The sequence below is a fragment of the Chiloscyllium plagiosum genome, unplaced genomic scaffold, assembly GCF_037043375.1.
Source record: "Chiloscyllium plagiosum isolate Xiang-an unplaced genomic scaffold, Cpla_swu_hap1 HiC_scaffold_5, whole genome shotgun sequence".
NCBI lineage: Eukaryota > Metazoa > Chordata > Chondrichthyes > Orectolobiformes > Hemiscylliidae > Chiloscyllium > Chiloscyllium plagiosum.
Genome location: NW_028270143.1, coordinates 59,798,535 through 59,820,298, shown reverse-complemented (window position 1 = coordinate 59,820,298; position 21,764 = coordinate 59,798,535). Strand labels below are relative to the sequence as shown.

General features: G+C 40.8%; 1 long non-coding RNA gene across 2 annotated transcripts in view; it reads right to left on the bottom strand.

Moving 5' to 3' along the window:
- Positions 1-21,764, bottom strand: part of LOC148149943 (uncharacterized) — a 115,236-nt gene that overhangs the window by 44,115 nt on the left and 49,357 nt on the right. The window contains exon 2 of one of the 2 annotated variants that reach the window (XR_015757114.1): positions 14,962-15,057. The exons of the other annotated variant lie outside the window; for it this stretch is intronic. This is a non-coding gene — a long non-coding RNA (uncharacterized LOC148149943). The remainder of the gene's footprint in view (positions 1-14,961; positions 15,058-21,764) is intronic. 2 annotated transcript variants of the gene reach the window in all.

The following is a 21,764-nucleotide window of genomic DNA, read 5'->3' as shown; positions in this document are numbered from 1 at the left end:
GCAAAAAAAACCCCGTATTACTTTTTCGTCCAATTTGGGATTAATCTGAGATAGCCAGAAATGGGAATCTGGCCAGTCACTGTCACTTTTTCTATTTTCTGCTATTATTAATAGCAGCCATTGACAATGTTACCCACAATTTAGGTGGTTAAATGCAAACTGCGCAGTAATGCTGCAGTGAATTCAAATTAAGTTCAGCAGAACAACATTATTGATTTTATTGAGCTTATATCACATAACTAAATATGATGACCAGCTTGATTGTGCAGCTTAACATCAGCAAAGTCATATTTCCTTTCATTACTGGAAAGAAAAATCCTTCTTTGACAGCTTTTATAAATAAAATAATAGTTGATACAAAATTATCCTCCTGGTGGAGTGAGCAACCTTTAATGGACAGTGTGGGCCCCAACCTTTGTTGAGATCATTAATCAAGCTTGGTGCTATAACAAAGGTCACACACATTATTAAACTCTAAACATTTGCACAGTTCAATGTTCAATCTCCTAATAGTCATCAAGTTAGCTTTGACTGAGTAATTCTTTTTTAACTGCATTCTAATTTTCTTGAGCACAGTGACTAACTTTGGTTACAGTCCTGTGGGTGTCAGCAACCTTGAACCGATGTACTACCATATTAATACTGGCACACTAGTACACAAACTAGACCAACATAATACTATTGTTCAAATCTCACTAGTGAAAATAAAAAAGTCATGGAATGAAAACTATTCAAACCCAAACCTACAAAAATGCTAAAATTAATAGAAAACACCTTGAGCTTTGAGATTAATCCTAAAATAACATTATTTAAACATTTTATTGTAACTCAGGTTGACCTTAATCAGCAGTTCAGTCCCCATATACAAACATCAGTATATTTATCCGCCAGAAGAAATTCAGAGAATAGTTATATCTTGCAATTTTATGGGCTTCAGCAGTGAAAAACTATTTGAGCTTAAAAATGTGAACCTGTTCTTTTCTGTGAGAGGAATGATTTAATATTTCTGCAGGTGAAATTTGAGAACTGTATAAAACCAAAGGATATATTACTTTCGTTAAAAAGATATATTTCCTTTGTGCTGGTAGTTTCTCATTTGTATTGTATTGTTTCCACAAGGCAAGCAAATAAAAATGCTAATACGAATTTATTATGCAATTATAGAATGGTTATAAACATGAACAAGTTCATTTAGCTCATTATGTTTATCCTTACACTCTATTTTGCAATGGACTATAAGATTTGCCATTTTCCCATCCTTTGGCAGCACCCTTGAGGCAGATTGAAAGGCTATGACTTGTATCTCCAACTATTTCCTCCTTTACTTCCCACAGTGTCCTTGGATATGTCTCATCTGGTTCCGGTGACTTATCAACCATTTAAGACAGTCAGGTTTTCTAATACCTCCTCTATTCATTTGTAGCTCAAGCAGTGTCTCCACTACTGTCGCACTATGAACAAGAGAGTATTTTCTTCCATGATGAAGATGGATGCAAAGTATTCATTTAGTACCTTAGCAATGGTCTGTGCCTCCATGCATAAATTGTGGTCATTTTTACAATTTATATATCAATAGAAGATTTGGTTCGGCTAGCTCTTTTATGTTAGCTGTCAGTCTCTTCCTATGCTACCTTTTTGAGTCACATTTGTCTTTACCTTTGACCTTCTGAACCTTCAATACTTGCCCTGGTTTTCACTTGTGTTACATGTCATATGCACATTTTTCTTCTGTTTTGTTTTATGCTGCACTGCTCCTTGTCCTTTTCCATAAACCTAACGATGTTACATTTGCTGTTCCTTTGATCTTCCCCTGCAGACACTGATTCATTTCAACTACTTCATTCCCCAGAATTAAATTAAGAATTTGTCCTTCCTCATTAAAATGGGAACAGACACAAATGTTAACAAAAAATGGTGCTGAACACAACGTAAGGAATTTACAGGGCTAACCAGGAAACAGGAAGAGTTCTGCAGTTCCTACATGGAATATGATGTGCCTTCCACAAGACAGGGATGCCTTGCCATGTGCCCATTTATTAGGTGGGAAGACTTGTGTACTAAACTGACCTATATTTTACCGATTGGGTTATAAGTGAGAAGATAACCCTATAGTACATTGGTATCTAATCCAAGAAGATTAATATCAGCAATGATACCATCAATCTATAAAATTCAAAATGTATTCCTTTTTCCCATAGCACCAAATAACCAAGTAAAGGGATTAAAAAAGAAAAAAAAACTATGCACCCCAGCTCAAATAGCCTCAGCACAATTTCTTTATATTGTATTCAATATCAATATTTTGGAATGAGACCTTTGTTATCATATAACTGGATATACAAATGTAATTTTGTTACTTATTCACTTAGTCTCTATCCAATTACCGACCTTCGTCGACATTGGCCTATAGCCTTTATGCCTACATATGGCAAGTGTATACTTAAATGCTTCTTAAATTCGACGAGGCTTCTGCCTGACCTACCCTGTCAGGCAGTAAGTTTCAGATTCACAAAGTTGGTTAGGCCACAGCTAGAGGAGAGGATTGCATGCAGTCCTGGAATTCAAGCTTCAGGAGGGATGAAATTGCACTGGACAGGGTGCGAAGAAGATCTACCAGGATGTTGCCGGCTCTGAAGTGTTTTCGTTATGTTGAGAGATTGGACAGCCTGGGTTTGTTTTCCTTGGAGCAGAGGAGACTTTGGGGGACATGTTTGTGATATATAACATTATAGATCCATAAAATTATAGATTTATCCTCAGTTTTCTGTAGATCTGTATGACTCTATGTTCATTACCCAACCTATGGCCTTTTCTCTGGCTTATCATTTGTTTACACACCATTAAATCTTTAACTTCTGACCGTTCTAATAAAAGATTATTGACCTGAATTATTAAAGTTGCTTCTCTTTCCACAGTTGCTTGATCCACTTAATGTTTCAAGCATTTTCTGTTTTTATTTCTTTGAATTATTTCTTTGCAACCTACAGTTTTGTTGTAATAACACCTTTCTCTACAAGAAAAAAACAATAGGACATTTCATAATGTGCCTTAAAAATAATGACAGGTTTGTTAGGTGGTGACTAACACGTCATTGCCACTGCTGAGATAACTCGACCTATTGCGTGACCATCAGCTGTTGAAGAGCTGACTGGTGACTTTCTTTGCCTATCACACTCAAGATCCAGGTTGCCAGAAGCTGCTGGCCAAACAGAGACCAGTGACTTCCAAGTCCTAAAGCTCATTGATCAAGGCATCCTCCTTGGGGAATGCAGTGGTGAAAAGAAAAGTGTTTTTTTTTTCTTGGCACATGATAGCATTCTCAAAGATGGAGGAATCAGGAGTCAGTCGCAAGGGCAGGCATTAAGGAATATAGTGAGTTGACCACTTAAAGCATTATTTAGGAGTTACTGCAAAAATCCCCAATATACTCCGGAACGTGACTGGATGAAATGGAAAGATGGGGGAAGATTATCTCGCCAAGGCCAACTCTCCTAATTATTCACCCTTCAACCATTTCTCTCATCACCTCCAGGGAGTGAAATATTCCGCCTACTGAGATTGCTGATGTGTTTTCCCCAAATACATTGCTCACATGAAAGATTCCCTGCTTGTAATACAACCTTCTGCAAGATATTGAAAATGTTCTTTGTGGTTTTTTTTAAAGAATAAAGCAAGCAGGGAACACTATGTACATTTACTGAACATGCCATGGTTTAAAATAATTGTTTCCAAACCTCAATTTAACCATCATAACATCTGTGTATCTCTTCTCGCGCAAGCTAATTAGTTTGATGTAGCATTATTCTACAGTTCAAGAAGCTTCATTGTTGAGCTAAAAATAACTAATATTAACCCAGTGGAAGTAATCTATTTAAGTTTGTTAATTTCAGTCATCCAAACTAACACCCAAATTTAGCCTTCTTGTGTGGAATAGGGTTCAGCAGTCTATAGGACTGAGTGTAAATCCAGTTTTCCACAGTATGTCTACATAATGACAGCTTTGTTTTAGCTAGAAAGCATTTCCCCATTCATACAACACTAAAAGATGGATGTGCTAATTAATTTCTAATTATAGCTGCTTCCTGTTTACATTTGGCTTCCAGATAATTAGAAATGAATAAGGAACAAACGCTTTGTACTTCCACAGATGAGATTGCACTGTTTGTCTCTTGTTTATATTTGGTAACACTGCTTGATCAACTTCCTGGGAAGGCTGCAGACTATGATCTTAAAGACATAACACAACAGGTTTGCTGGGATTTAAAGTCAAGAATTAAAGCAGAGTCCAAATTTCCAAGTGACCCCATTGGACAATTCAGTAAATGTTGTCATTTGTCCCCCACCTGTCTTTTTTGTGTTTGGCTGAATTATATCCTGGTTAAATATAAGCCACCAACTCTATGGATATAAGTCATTATTTCAACATTCACAAAATGCATTTGCATTTAGTAAAAAAGCAATTATTTGGTTTGAGCTTCTAACAAAGTAAACTATTTCAGGTGTTATGTATTTCATTCAGCTTTAATAATTGAATGAGATGGATTATGTAACCTCATGACAATGGTAAAGTGATAGGAGATGAGCCCTTAATGTGGGTTAAACCTTAGTCAATCCTGGTTACTTATTAGTTTGAGGAGAGGTGTTCTCTTGAGTTATGATGTTAATTCTGCTAACATGAATGCTGTGACTGTGGGCTGAATTTTAACAAAAATTGTCTCTGTGTTAATTTCATTGTGTTTCTTCAAGGTTTTCGCTCTGCAATGATCCCACACTGATGTATTGAACTATGTATATGTCCATATGGTGCCATCTCATCCAACACTAGCCCAATTGTTCCACTCGCCATTGGCAGAATTACTAGCCACTGCCAGGATATCCCAAGGGCTGGCACCATCTTTTACCCCAGCCATACACCCAGTAATATTCTGTCAGACTGGAGCTGCCCTTCACCAGGCATGTCTTGGGCAGCATCCACATACCAACATTTTTCCCAGCACATAGGCAGCTGACTCTTTCTGGCATGTTCCCACATTTATTACTGTTGAAACACACAGCTTACATGTCCTTAACCACATCTTATGTTAAATTCCTCTCTCAGTCATTGCTACTCTTTCCCAACTGCCCAGTGTAGCCCAGCATCTAACATTCAATGTGGGACCATTACATACAAGGATGTCTTCAACTGCTTCAGAACATTCACACTGTTCAACAACAGCAAAACTGAGCAGCAATCAAAAATAGAAACTGACTGCTTGCAATATCGGCAGTTGCACGATCAATACAGGATCACTGCACCCATGTACCAAGTGGGGTACCAATTACATTCTGTATGAGGTGCTTATGGTGTCCAATGCTGCTATACAGTATTATACAAAAAGGGATGTTCCTCCTGCTCAATGCCCTCATCCTCCTCCTTGGAAGACTGATCCCACTCTCCCAGCTTGTCAGTCTACATCACATTCTCTCTTTGTCTACCATAGTTGTGAAAAGAACAGCGTGCTAGGATTATGCAGCGTGCTCTATCCAGAAGGTATAATATGGCCCCCTGAGACTCATCCCAAGCTGCTGAATTATATCTTAAGGGGGTCTATCTGTTGCCTCACCACAGTCCTGTGGGAAGAATGAGTTGCATTGTGGATGTAGGTTTGTTCGCTGAGTAGAAAGGTTCATTTCCAGATGTTTCGCTACCTTACTAGGTAATATCTTCAGTGGACATCATGCAAAGCAATGCTGAAAATCAAGCTTTCTATTTATATGTTTGGATTTCTTTGGGTTGGTGATGTCATTTCCTGTGGTGATGTTATTTCCTGTGCTGAAGTCACTTCATGTTCCTTTTCTCAGGGGGTGGTAGATGGAGTCTAACTTGATGTGTTTGTTGATAGAGTTCTGGTTGGAATGCCATGTTTCTAGGAATTCTCATGCATGTCTCTGTTTGGCTTTTCCTAGGATGAAGTGATGTCCTTCTTCATCCATTTGTGAGGATACTAGTGAGAGAGGGTCATGTCTTTTTGTGGCTAGTTGATGTTCATGTATCCTGGTGGCTAGCTTTCTTCCTGTTTGTCCAATGTAGTGTTTGTTACAGTCCTTCCACGGTATTTTGTAAATTATGTTAGTTTTGCTCATAGGGTCTTTCAAGTTCATTAGCTGCTGTTTTAGTGTGTTGGTGAGTTTGTGGGCTACCATGGTGCCAAGGGGCCTGAATAGTCTGGCAGTCATTTCCGAGATGTCTTTGACGTAGGGGAGAGTGGCTAGGGTTTCTGCTTGTTTGGGTTTGTTGCTGAGAAATTGACGCACTGTGTTCATTGGGTACCCATTCTTTTTGAATACACGGTATTGGTGATTTTCCTCTGCTCTGCGTAGTTCCGCTGTGCTGCAGTGTGTGTTGGCTCATTGGAATAATGTTCTAATGCAGCTTTGTTTGTGGGTGTTGGGGTGATTGTTTCTGTAGTTCAATATTGGTCTACATGTGTTATTTTTCTGTAGATGTTGGTTTGAAGTTCCCCATTGACTGTTCACTCTCCTGTGACATCTAGGAATGGCAGTTTGTTGTTGTTTTCCTCCTCTTTAGTGAATTTTATGCCAGTAAGGGTATTATTGATGGTCTTGAAGGTTTCCTTTAATTTGTTTCATTTCGTGATGACAAAGGTGTCATCCATGTAGCGGACCCAGAGTTTGGGTTGGCATAACTGTTTGCTCAAGTCTCTGCATTACTGCCTCTGCTAAGAACCCTGATATCGGAGATCCCACTGGTGTTCCATTGGATGAGGAAGGACACCACTTCGACTGGGACAACACATCCATCCTCGGACAAGCCAAACAAAGACATGCATGAGAATTCCTAGAAGCATGGCATTCCAACCAGAACTCTATCAACAAACACATTGAGTCAGCCTCCACCTACCACCCCCTGAGAAAAGGAACAGGAAGTGACTTCAGCACAGGAAATAACATCACCACAGGAAATTATATCACCAACCCAAAGAAACCCAAACATATAAATAGAAAGCAGGAATTTTCAGCATTGCTTCACATGATGTCCACTGAAGATGTTACCTAGTAAGGTAACGAAACATCTGGAAATGAACCTTTCAGCTCAGCGAGCAAACCTCCATCCAAAACCTCAATCTGAGCTACAAATCTTCTCAAAACTTGCTGAGTTGCATTGTATCCACATCTTGTGTGGCAGCTTGGAATCGGTGGGCTGGTCCATATTCAAGAACTCAGCAGCCAATCTAAATGCCACTACCATCACAGATCTCTTCAGCAAGTGTGTAGAGGACTGCGTGCTAAATCATGGGTGAACCGGGAGATCTACTCCCTACTGAAGTCCAGGTCTGAGGCTTTCAATTCGGGTGACCATGTCTTATACAGGAAAGCCAGGTTTGACTTTTGCAAAGCCATCAGGGACACTGAGAGACAATACCAGACTAAGCTAGAATCCCAGACTAACCACACAAACACAAATTGACCCTGACAAGTCTTACTTAACATAACGGGCTACAAAGCGAATTCAAGTAGAATGGCTGACAACAATGCATTCCTCCCTGGTTAGCTCAATGCATTCTGTGCTCATTTCGAACAGAAGGTCAGTGAAATAATGTTACTTGCCCCCTTCTTGCCCCACTTGTTCCCTCACCATAGATGTCAGATTGGCCTTCGTGAGAGTGAACCCACAGAAAGCGACTGGACCAGATGGAGTCCCTAGTCATGCACTCAGATCCAGCATAGACCAGCTAGAGGGAGTATTTGCTCCGATGTGAGATTCCTACCTGCTTCAAGAAGACCAGTATCATCTTGATACCAAAGGAAAATCAGACAACATGCCTGAAAGACTACTGCCCAATGGCTCTGACAGCTATCATCATGAAGTACTTTGAGGTTAGTAATGGCTCACATCAACTCCAGTCTCCCAGATTGCCTTGACCCACTACAATTCACCTATCATCGCAACAGGTCCACAGCAGGCACCGTCTCCAAGGCCCTATACTCATCCCTCAATTACAAGGACACCCACATCAGACTTCAGTATATTGACTTTAGCTCTGTCTTCAACACCATAATGCCAACCAAAGTCATCTCAAAACTCTGAAAGCTAAGCCTCTGCTCCCCTCACTGCAACTGCATTCTCGACTTGCTGACTCACAGACAGCAAACAGTAAGGATAGGCAACAACACCTCCTCCACCATAATCCTCAGCCCTTTACTCTACTCCCTATATACCTATGACTATGTGGCTAAATTCTGTTCTAACTCCATTTACAAATATGCTGATAATACCACCGTAGTGGGCCAGATCTTAAACAATGACAAGACAGAGTAGAGGAAAGAGATAGATAGCTTAGTGGCAAGGTATAATCTCTCCCTCAATGTCAGCAAAATGAAAGAGCTGGTCATCACCTTCAGGAAGCAAAGTGGAGGTCATGCCCCTGCCCGAATCAATGGCGCTGAGGTGGAGATAGTCAATAGCTTCAAGTTCCTAGAAATAAATATCACCAACAATTTATCTTGCTCTATCTACTTCAATGCTCCAGTGAAAAAGCATACCAACAATTCCACATCCTCAGAAGGCTAAGGAAATTCAGCACATTCTTACCCATTCTTGTAGATGCACCATAGAAAGCATCATACCTGGAAGCATTGCAGCTTGGTATGTTCTGCCCAAGACCACGAGAAATTACTGAGAGTTGTGAATTACAGTCCAGTCCATCATAAAAATAGCCTTCCTTCCATTGACTCCTTCTATACCTCCCCCTGCCTCTGGAAAAGCCAATGTAATCAAAGCCCCTTCCCACTCTGGTTGCACCCTCTTCTATTATAAGAAGATACAAAAGTTTGAAACAATGTACTAACAGCTTCAAGAACAACTTCTTCCCCGCTGTTATCAGACTTACGAGTGGACTTCTTATATATCAGAGTTGATCTTTCTCTGCACCTTTTTTGTAGCTATAACACTGTATTCTGCATTCTGTTCTATTACCGTGATGTAGTTACGTAAGGCATGATTTGTCTGGTTAGCACACAAGAAAATACTTTTCACTGTATCTTGGTACTTGCGACAATAATAAATCAAATCGATCAGGTGTTGGCAGAATGAAGTCACCAGCCACAGTCACAGAGGGTGACCCTGGTCTCCCAGCAGCCATCCTCATAAGGCATTTGTCCCCTCAACTGGAGCAGGAACACAAGAGTTCTCAAGAACATATGCATCACGACAGTTCTCATAACTCCAGGGCATTGGTCTCTAAAATATGGCACCAATGCTCACAGATCACTTAAATTACGATGAAATGGGAACCTTGCTGAATGATGAACTCTGCTATGTAATGACATACGATCTCAATGTGATGTGTGTAATTCTAGCACCCTGAATGTGGGGGAAGCTGTTTGTTTTTCTGAATCCTACTACCTGGGCTGCAAAACTGACCTCATCACCGGGAAACGAGATGAAACTGTATAATCTCACTTAAATAGCATCAGTAACACTCTTAATATATTTGTGTGTGGATGACTGAAATAGGATGGCCTATCTCATTCTTTCAGACCACAGCAGTTGACATTGTTCTGTAACAGTGTCCGGGGACATGTTCAGTCTGCAGTGACATAGAACCTCATTCATCCGCAGGAAATGTACCCTGCAACAGCATAACTGACTCACTTAAGGTTCTTTGATCACTTAGAAGTGAAGCCTGAATGTTGGGCCCACTCTAGGTGTGGTTGCAGACATTTCCAATTCATAGATCACATTTTGAAATCAAGAGATTTCATTTAATGGAAGGCAACATAGATTAGACTGATCTACATGAGTTCCAGTGTCAGCCTGGTCATCAGGATCCTCATCTGCCACTCCTTCCCCACCTGATCTTCCATATCCTTTCCTACCTGGCACTCCCTATTCAGCACAGCACTCTGATCCCCTCTGTGTTCTCACCCACTGTCTGGAGTTCGGTAAGCCACTTTCATCCTTACCTACTTAAATTCCATCCCAACAATTTTGACCTGCACCACCACCGACCCCCTCCCCGCCCCCCCATCATAATACACACCCACCCCATCGAGTGGCCCACTCACTCCTCCCCTCTCCTTCCCTCAACCAACATGGAAGGACAGCCTTGACTGATGACTGATCAGACCCCTGATCATTCTCTGTGCAGCTCCACAGGATCACAGAGTGATTATGATACATAAGGAGGCCATTCAACCTGCCCTGCCCAAAATGGCTCTATTGTTGTCTAATGTCATTCTCCTGCCTTTATTCCATATCCCTACACACTATTAGCATCTAAGTAACCATTTGGAGTATCCCAATTGAACCTGCCTCTACCACATTTCCAAGAAGTGCATTCCTTACCTTGTGACTCACTGTGTGAAAATGTTTCCTCACACATCACCCTTGCTTCTTTTGCACAACACATTGAATCTATGCCCTCTTGTTCTTGTTTCCTTCATAAAGGGAAACAATTTTGTCCTATCCACTCTGTCCAGCCTATGCTCAATTTTGAAAGCCTCCTCTCAGCCCTTTTCTCTCTTGGGAGAACAGTCCCAAATCTATCCTCATAGCTGAACGTTTACTAACCTAGAACCATCTAGTAAATCACTTTTGCTATCTCTTCAATGTCTGCACATCTTTCGTGTAATACAGCATCACACCTGTACGCAGTATTTCAGCTGATGTCTAACAAGTGTCTTGTACAAATTCAACATTACCTCCTTGATCTTGTACTCGATGCCCCATTACTAAAGCTGAGAGTACTGTATGCTTTATTATTGCTCTTGACACCTGTCCTGCCACCAGTACACATAGACAAAAAGTTCTTTCTGCTCCTCCACCCTTTTTAGAATTGTATCCCTGTTTTATATTGTCTTTGCCACCTGACTGCTTGTGCTGGACCTGCAGACAATCTACTTACACATCAATGCTGCCCATTCCCTGACCGTGAGCAAACACTGCCCTGACCTGATTGTACCAGTACTCCTGACTGACTCTGAGTGAGTGGTAAGAGAGCAAGCACGCAACCCTGAGAAGCAGCCTTGTCCAATCTGTGAGCTGGGTTCTTGTTCCTGCACACAAAGTGTCCTTGCAGCAGTTTTCCAATGAGAGATGCCAGTGTGCTTCTAAGTGCAGCATTGATGTGTAAGTAGATTGGAGATATGCCATAATGATGCAGAGAGGTTGGTATCTGATGGTTGTCAATGTTTATGGATGGTGTGTAGGATCGTAACCTATGAGTGTCCCCTGAGATTTTGATGCCAGGTGACCAAGGTAGAGGTCCAAAAGAGCTAACATGAGCTGGAGTCACCAGGTACCTGCTCAGATTTTAATGACAGAAATTCTCCATGTCTCGTTTCTATCCAGTGGATGGAAGAATGGGATTCTGCATACTCGTGAGGCACGATTCCGTAATAATGAGGATGATTGTGCGCAATAATCCATATTAATCAGTCTTTTGACATTCACTCATGAGAATCTTGTCTGACCTTCCAGCACTTGGTTAAAAAGTTGATCTTGTTGGTCTTGACTTTGAGATGAGCCTCACTGGAAATTTCATGTGATTTCTCCCAAATTTCTCACCACATCCCATATCATTCAGGGGCTGTGAAGATTCTGCTGGTGTTCTCAGGAACCATTGAACCATAGAAAAGTGAGCACAGAAAAAAAAAATAGGTCATTCAATCCATCATGTATGCACTGGCTGAATAACTGAGCTATCCATTCTAATTCCTCTTACTAGCATGTTGTACCACTTCACCTCGATTCCATTTGATTGAGCTGAGGATTTCTACCTCAGCCACCAAGCTAGCCTGTGAATCCCACACATCCATCACCTTCTGAGTGAAAATGTTGCAATTATGTCCTTTGTGTAACAGAGTGACCAGGACTCCAGTTTCATCCCAATTGCCAGCATCCCTGACTTTGTATTCAATGCCCCAGCCAACGAAGAAAAGCATCCACCATGTCTTCCTTACCGTCTTATCTACCTGTCCTGCTGCCTTCAGGGATATATGGATATTCACTCAATCCTATCCCATCTATTGTGTATTCACTTGCTTTGATTGTCCTTCTCAAATGCATGACTTCACACTTTCGAGACTGAATTCAATTTGCCACATTTTTGCCTACTCAACCTAACCATTGACATCATCTTGCAACTGTCCTATTTATCACAATGTTTTAAATCTTATTCATGAGATGTGCTGGCTAAAAAGCATTTATTGACTGCCCCTAGTTGCCCTAGAAAAGGTGGTGATAAGCTGCCATCTTGAATCACTGCAGTCCACGTGCTATAGGTTGATCCATAATGCCATTAGGGAGGGAATTCCAGGATTTTGACCGAAGAATGGCAATATATTTCCAAGTCAGGATGGTGAATAGCTTGGAGGGAAATTTGCAGGTGGTGATGTTCCCAACTATCTGCTGCCCTTGTCCTTCCAGGTGGAAGTGGTCGTGAGTTTGGAAGGTGCTTTCTAAGGATCTTTGGTGAATTCCTGCAGTTCATCTTGTAGATAGTACACACTGCTGCAACTGAGTGTTGGTGATGGAGAGAATGCATGTTTGTGGGTGTGGTGCCAATCAAGTGGGTTACTTTGTCCTGGATAGTGACAAGCTTTTAGAGCTGCACCCATCCAAGTGAGAAGTATTCCATCACACTCCTGACTTGTGCCTTGTAGATGATAGACAAGCTTTCAGTCGTCAGGAATTGAGTTATTCACTGCAGAAGGTGTGGCTTGGTGGCTCAGTGGTTAGCACTGCTGCCTCACAGCATCAGGGACCCGGGTTCGATTCCCACCTCGGACAACTGTCTGTGTGAGTTTGCACATTTTCCCATGTCTGTGTGGGTTTCCTCCAGGTATTCTGGTTTCCTCCCACAATCCAAAGATCTGCAGGTTAGGTGAATTCGTCATGCTAAATTGTCCATGCTGTTAGGTGAATTAGTCAGGGGTAAATATAGGGTAGGGGAACGGGTCTTGGTGGGTTACTGTTTGGAGGGTCAGTGTGGACTTGTTGGGCCAAACGACCTGTTTCCATTCTGTAGATAATCTAATCTAATTGATCTGCTCACGTAATCACTGTATTCATGTGGCAAGTCCAGTTGAATTTTGTAACCTCAGGATGTTGACAGTAGGGGTTTCAGTGATGGTGACACAATTGAATGACAATGGGCAATGGTTAGATTGTCTCCTATTAGAGATGGCCATTGCCTGGCATTTGTGTGATGTGAATGATACTTGCCACATATCAGCCCAAACCTGGATATTCTCCAGATCTTGCTGCATTTGACCACAGACTGCTTCAGTATCTGAGGAGTTGCGAATGGCACTAAACATTGTGCAACCATTGGCGAACATTCCCACTTCTGATCTTATGATGGAGGGAAGGTCATTAATGAAGCAGCTGAAGATGGTTGGACCTTGAACACTACCCTGTGGAACTCCTGAAGAGATGCCCTGGAATTGACACGACTGACCTCCAACAACCACAACCATCTTCTTTTGTGCCAGGTATGACTCAAAACCAATGGACATTTGCCACTGATGCCCACTGATTCCAGTTTTAGTAAGGCTCCTTGATGCCACGGGCGATCATTCTCACCTCTAGAATTAATTTTTTTTTGTCCATATTTGAACCAAGTGCTGTGATGAGGGCAGGAGCTGAGTGGCCCTGGTAGAATCCTAAATGGGCATCACTGAGTAGGTTATTGCTGAGCAGCTGCTGCTTAATAGCACTGTTGATGTCACCTCCCATCATTTTACTAATGATCAAAAGTAGACTGATGGGATGGTAATTGTCCAGGTTGGATTTGTCCTGCGTTTTGTGTACAGGACATACCTGGACAATTTTCAACATTGTCCAATAGATTACCAGTGCCACTGTGAGATTAAACATTGCCAGTGTTTAAACTGTACTGGAAGAGGTTGGCTAGGGGAGCGGTGAATATTTTGGAGCACAAGAGTTCACTACTACTGTTGGAATGTCATCAATGCCCAGAGCTTTTGCAAAATCCAGTGCCTCTAGCTGCCTCATGATATCATGTGGAGTGAATCGAATTGGCTGAAGACTGGTATGTATGACGCTGGGGACCACTGGAAGAGGTCATGGTGTATCATCTCTGGCTGCAGATTGCTGCGAATGCTTCGGTCGTATCTTTTGCCCTGATGTGTTGGGCTATTCTGTCATTGAGGATAATTGTGGAGCCTCCTTCTCAGTGAGTTGTTCAATTGTCCACCATCATTCACAACTGGATGTGGCAAATCTGCAGGCAAATTTGATCCATTGGTTGTGGGATCACTTAGCTCTGTCTATCACTTGCTGCTTATGCTGCTTGGTATGCAAGTAGTACTGGTTGACACCTCACTACGCAGCAACCTTTTATGTCATCCAGTAATTTACTTGTCATGCTCCCCTCCTGCACCGGATTTAAATCAGAATCATTAACGAGTACCAAAGAGAGTAAAGGACTAACATCGAGCCCTGTGGAACACCACTTCCCATTTACAAAAACATCCATCTACCATTAGTCTTTCTTTCCAGTAACTGACCAATAGTGGATCCAAATCACCACATTCCCATGATCTTTCATTTTTTCTGACAAATGTAAAGTGTAATTCCTAAGATTTTGGACAGTTTCTAGATTTTATTTTGCAGCTAGAAGTACTCTTTCACATACTGAACGGCTTTTACTCCACCATCAAAACACCATGATACTTTCTACCTGTTATCAGCCACCAATACGTCACTTGTATTTTCAATGAATCGATTTACATTCAAAGCTTGAGAAGCACAATGCAATACCACCAAAAGGTGAAGAAAACAGCTTCTAGATTGGGCACAAAATTAAATATAAAACAGTTGAGCACACTTCTTTACTGCATGGAAAGGACGTCAGCTTATTGCTATACACTAGCAGATAATCTTCTGATAGATTATAATCAATGTTTCAGTTCAAGTGCAAACATAACACTAACCAGATCATCCTTCAATAGTCGATATTAACTTCCACAGTTGAACATTCTTCAACCAAAATTGAATCTAACTCTAGAGCAGGCAGTCCAAATAGCAGTCTAGGAAATAGAAAATAAAATAGAATTATTAAACAACAGGAATTTCATATAAGGCAAGAGATTTTCCACAGAGACGTTTTACTGTTTAAAACACTGTAAAACTTCTGACCAAAAGAGGCAGACTTCCCATCTGAACAATGCATCACATGTGACAATAACAATGTGGAATCCTAAGCATTCAAATACTGCAGCAGCTTCTCCAAAATGCCGCATCAACACAGGAGAAACTGTCCAGCTTCCCAGCAACAATGCATTTGTTGTGGGAAGAGAGGTCTCTGCTCAAAGGTATGCTTTAGTCTGCAGAACAAACCAAGCATCCAATCAATTTGTGCTCAGCCCAACACAGTGATTCATGCTTTCGAACAGGTCAGTACTGCAATGGAACAATTTTCTCTCCCTTTCTTAAGAGAAATTAAGCAGTCACCTGATAAGATTTGCCAGAAGCCATTAAGATAAACAGTTATCCAACTAAATTTAAGATAGACAATGATGCTATAATCATGGTTATCTCAGATGGTGCCTCATGGTTAACGGGAATGAATATGTTACCACTTGGCATGAAGCTGTATGCAGCTGGAGGTACCAGACCTACAGTTAAAGTGACGTAGCATGTTGTACATATATTCACAGAGTACACATATCAGTAACCAGCAATTGTCTCTATTGAGCTGGAAGGCATGCTTTTCCTTCAACCTCCTGCACTGAGTACAAGACGTCCGACTCTACAAAACATGTCTTTCATGACCAGTATCCCAAATTGTTTCCATGACTGGGAAAAATTGAGATGCCTTTCAAAATTACTTACTCGTAATACAATCACATATATTCACATCTCAGAAAATCCCTCACACTGACAGAGAAAGTGTAGAAGTAATTGGAGACTTGGTCAAATGAGGGTTGTCTCTCCAGTGATTAAGCCTACAGAATGGTGCTCAGGAATGGTTACAGGTCCAAAGCCCAAAGGCTCCATAAGAATTTGTGTGGACCACGCTAAGCTCAGTGAACAAGCTGCTAAAGAACTTCTTCCTTTATGTGTGGTTGATGAATGCTTTGGCTGAGCTTATCACCAGAACAATATTTTTGCAGCTGGATATCATTAATGGGTTTTGGCAGGTTGATCTGGATGAGATGCCTTGATTAGTCACCAACATCATCACTCCCTCTGGGCAATACCATTTCAACAGACTACAACAGATACTTTGGTATCATTTTTATCCTGGACGTTTTCCATTGCACTATGTCCAACATTGTTCAATGACTTGATAGCATCATTTGCCAAATGGATGGTATCCTGATACTGCTGAAAGAACCCAATTCCATGGTAAGAAAGTACATGATATCATGAAATGTTTTCAAGCATCAGGCTTTATTCAGAATGACAAATGTGATTTTTTTTTAATCAATTTGTTCCCGAGGTCAGAACATCATTAAAAATGGGATACAAACTGATCCCTGGAAATCCAAAGTGATAGAACACCTGCCTACTCTAAAGCTGCTGTACAATCCACAACATTTTCAGGATATGGTAAATCAATTGACTAAGTTTTAACCACAGCTCATCTGTATTACGGAACCCCTGAGAATTTTGTTAAAGAAGTCTTAAAGAAGGTTAATTTTGGGATGTACAGCAATAAGCAATCTTTCAGAAGATTAAGGATATGATGACCTCTACCACTGTCTTGGTTTACTGCAATTCGTGTATCTCATGATTCTTGTTGTGGATACCTCAACCATATGTATTGAGGTAGTATTACTCAAGAATAGCCAGAAGAACATTGAAAACCAGTATGTTAAGCTTGATAGGTGCTATCGGATATAGAACCAGAATCCAAAATAAGGCTTTAGAAGTGACATGGGTCTGTGAAACTTTTCCTGATTACATTTTGGGCTTGAAAATCACAGTTGTGATCAATCAGCAATCTTTGGTCTCCTCATTAGATGAAAATAAATTAGCAATGATGCTCCCTTGAGTAAATGCAAGTTCATCATAGTCCCAGAGGGTCATTGTGCTGCTCAATCATCATAGAAAGGGTACAGTCAGGACAACTGCCTGAGCAGCACCCAGCATGCATTTTAGACAAAGCCAAAAGTCATATCCATCGCAATTGCTGTCATCTCATCTTATTGTTCCAGCCTACTCAATTATAACCCTTACCACAGAAACTATCAGCTCAACGAGTTCAAAATCTAGCATGACTAGTGATGTGACATAAAATGCCACAATCTTTGCCTCACTTCTTGATTCAAACAACCCATTCAGGATCCATGGTCAGACCACCTGATCATTTAAATCTCTGATTTAACAGAAGCAGCCAGAAGGTAACATCACCTAACTTTACAGAGTCATAGCGATATACAGCATGGAGACAAACTCTTCAGTCCAACTCATCCATGCCAACTAGATATCCCAACCCAATCTAGTCCCACCTGCCAGCACCCAGCCCATATCCCTCTGAACCCTTCCTATTCATATACCCATCCAGATGCCTTTTAATGTTGCAATTGTACCAGCCTCCACCACTTCCTCTGGCAGCTCATTCCATACACGTACCACCCTCTGCGTGAAAAAGTTGCCCCTTAGGTCTCTTTTATATCTTTCCCCTCTACTTCTTGACTCCCCCACCCCAGGGAAAAGACCTTGTCTATTTACCCTATCCATGTCCCTCATGATTTTATAAACCTCTACAGAACATCCCTCAGCCTGCAATGCTCCAGGGAAAACAGACCTGGGCCTATTCAACCTCTCCCTTAGCTCAAATCCTCCAACCCTGGTAACATCCTTGGAAATCTTTTCTGAACCCTTTCAAATTTCACAACATCCTTCCAATAGGAAGGAGTCCAGAATTGCACGCACTTTTCCAACAGTGGCCTAATCAATGTCCTGTACAGCTGCAACATGACCCCCCAACTCCTATACTCAATACTCTGACTGATAAAGGAAAACATACATAACACCTTCTTCACTATCCTATCTACCTGCGGCTCCACTTTCCAGGAGCTATGAACCCGCACTCCAAGGTCTCTTAGTTCAGCAACACTCCCTAGGACCTTACCATTAAGCGTATCACTCTTGCTAAGATTTGCTTTCCCAAAATGCAGCATTTATCTAAATTAAACTCCATCTGCCACTCCTCACCCCATTGTCCCATCTGATCAAGATCTCATTGTAACCTAAGGTAATCTTCTTCGCTGTCCACTACACCTCCAAATTTTGTGTCATCTGCAAACTTGCTAACTATACCTCTTATGCTCACATCCAAATCATTTATGTAAATGATGAAAAGTAGTGGACCCAGCAGCGATCCTTGTGGCACTCCACTGGCCACAGGCCTCCAGTCTGAAAAAAAACCCTCCACCACCACCCTCTGTCTTCTACCTTTGAGCTCAGTTCTGTATCCAAATGGCTAGTTATCCCTGTATTCCATGAGACCTAACCTTGCTAACCAGTCTCCCATGGGGAACCTTGTCAAATGCCTTACAGAAGTCTGTATAGATCATGTCTACCACTCTGCCCTCACCAATCCTATTTCTATATCTGATCATAGAGATTCTTGACACAGCTTCAGACAGTTTTTAATCAAGTTAAAGACTTGGGAAAGGATGGGAAAAATATGCTCTAAATAATGTAAAATATGTTGTCTCAGTATCTAATTTGAAAATGTATAAATGTTAATCAATGTTTATGCTGGGGGATGAAAGGGGTTTTTGGACCCTATCATAAATTCACTTTGATGTAACAGAGCTGCACATCACTCTGTGCAAATACCACAATGTGGGCAATTAGAACTCTAAGATACACCAAAGTGAGACTCTCTGAAACAGATCCAGAGAGGACATGGAACAGTCACAGAAGACAGTAATTACCTAATGTAACTATAATTCAGAAGTATAAGATTACCATCTATGATAGTATTTGGGATGCAGGTATAATAAATAGTGTTACTTTGAAGAATAACCTGAAGACCATCCTTGAATTGTCTTCTCCTCAAGTCAGCCTCAAACCTAAAACTCATCATGTGGCAGAAAATCATGTGACAAAATAACATTTTTACAGTTCAGGCTGGGAGTAGGAACAGCACCAATACAAGCATCACAGTAAAGGGAAAAGAAATATGAAAGGGATTTCTTAGTAAAACTGGAAGAAAGAATATTCCTCCATATCCTACAAAAAGGCAAGCAGAGCTTGGATCTATTTAGGATCCTGGAGTAAGTTTTCATTTGTAAGAAAGGAGCAGAGCGAATGGAGTGGAGTCACAGTTTCAATGTGAAAATAATTCAGCCAGGCAGAGTGTTAGGAGATGGGCATTATTTAAGCTTCTGTTCAAGAAAGAAGTGTTGAGCCTTCATGTCTCAGGTCACCCTAGTGGGATGGAACACCACCCAAAACCAGGTACCAATGTGGTCCCAGGACTTCAAGTGCTGATATTTGCAGTAACTGAACCATGTGAACTTTCAGACGATGCTTTCACCTTTCAGATCATTTTGACTAAAATCTGATGATGCAATGGCATTGCAGATGTAACATGCTCACTAAGCTCTGCTTTTCTCTTTGTGGGATCCTTCTTGACGATAGAAATCCCATTCCAAGGCTCAATGGAAAATCAATAAGATCCAGCCTGGAAAACTGGCTCAATATTAGAGCCTGTCAGAAGTGATTTGATTTGATTTATTATTGTTACATGTACCCCAGTTATGTTTGCAAGAAGGAAGATCATTACAGACAAGTTCATACAGATCATAGGGTGTTTGGACAGAGCAAGGTATACAAGGTTACGTCTGCACAGGAGGTGCACAAAAGCAAGATCAACATAGATTTGAAATCAGAGAAGTCCATTCAGCAGTCTAATAACAGTGAAGAAGAAGCTGTTCTTAAACCATTTGGTCCATGTGTTTAAGCATCTGTATCTCCTGCCTGACAGAAAAGGTTGAAAGAGAATATAAACTGGGTGGGAGGGGTTTTTGATAATGTTGGCTGTTATTCTGCGGCTACAAGAAGTGTAGATGGAGTCCATTGATGAGAGGTTGACTTCCATGCTGTGGGCTGTGTTCACAACTTTCTGTAGTTTATTATGGTCCTGGACATAGCATTGCTGTACCAAACTATGATGCACCCAGAGTGCTTTCTATCATGCTTCCGTAAAAGTTGGTGAGGTTCCTTATGGACATAACAAATATCCTTAGCCTCCTGAGAAGTCCTGTTACACCATCGGAACTTTACCTAAGGAGGAAAATTCCACAACCCCACAGTACCTCTTCCCAAAGCCCCATCCCTCTACCTTCCTTGCCATTCCAGATTGCATTCTTGATTAATATTTACATTCACAATTCAGTTCATGCAATGGATATTGGTATATTTCCCACTGAAATATTGATCAGACCATTTTAAATATTTGGAGCTATAATTTAAACAATGGCATACACTTCATCCTGAGGAACAAATCCTTTATTAAGGGAGGGGCTGGTGCAATGTTTACGTCAATGTCAGAGAATTAGGCTAATGGTTTTCATACATGAGTCCAATTCCCATCACAGCAATTGGTGGAATTTAAATTCAGTTGATAATATCTGGAATTGAAAACTAGTCTCAGTAATAGTGCCATGGAATTACCATCCATTATTGTAAAAAGATAACTGGTTCACAAATATCCTTCCTTCACATAAGGAAATCAGTCATCCTCACCCAGTCTGGCTTATGTGGGATTTTAGATGCAGAACAATGCGCTTGGATCTTAATTACTCTCTGAAGTGGCTCAGCAAGCGAATCAGTTCAAGGCACTTCAGAATGGGCATCAAATGCTGGCCATGCCAGTGATGCCCACATCCTGTGACAGAATAAAGAAAGAAAAAGCACCTTCCTGACTGATGGTTTGAAGTACATTTCACCTAATATTCAAGATTTTTTTCACACAGACCATGGTGGTGTATGAAACAAGCTGCCAGAGGAAGAGGTGAAGGTGGGTACAAGTACAACATTTAAATGGCATCTGAATAGGAAGGGATTAGCAGGATATGGGCCAAATGCTAGCAAATAGGACTAGTTCATGTCTAGGCATGGATGGGTTGGACTGAAAGGTCTGTTTCGTGCTGCAAAATTGGGAATGGGAATAGTCCTGGTACAATAGCTGATCTGATCTACTCTCATGTGTATATTACCTTACTCTTCAGAGGCAAACCTTAGGAACATGGTGGAAGAGGGTTCATTCTTGGTGCAATTTATAATCCTGCTGCCACTTTAACCAAAATTTCAAATGTTTTTATTTGCTCAATGTTTGCTTATACTTATTTGCATGTTGACAAATGCGAAAAATGCCATGAACCAGCATGTGGGGAATATTTTAAATCAATGAGTTTTAAATTTTGCATGAAAATATATTCACTGATTACATTTAAAACTCATAACTCAGAATTTTTTTTCTAAATGCAGAAAATGGGTTAGTCAAAAACAATAAACACAGTCATCATTTGTGAACAATTCTGTTTAAAATGAGAAAAAAAAGACTTAAAGCTGTAGATTCATTCCCTAGTTAATGTCCAATATTCAATGTCTCAGAAAACTTCAACAGCTTTAGTTTTTTTAAGATGTGTATTTCAGTGTCTTTGCACTAAAGGAAAAAGCACAATATTACAGGTGGCCTGTAAACAAGGAAACATAATTGGATGAGAAATCTTTTTTAATCAGAGTGGAGCAAATTTGGAATTCTCCAAAC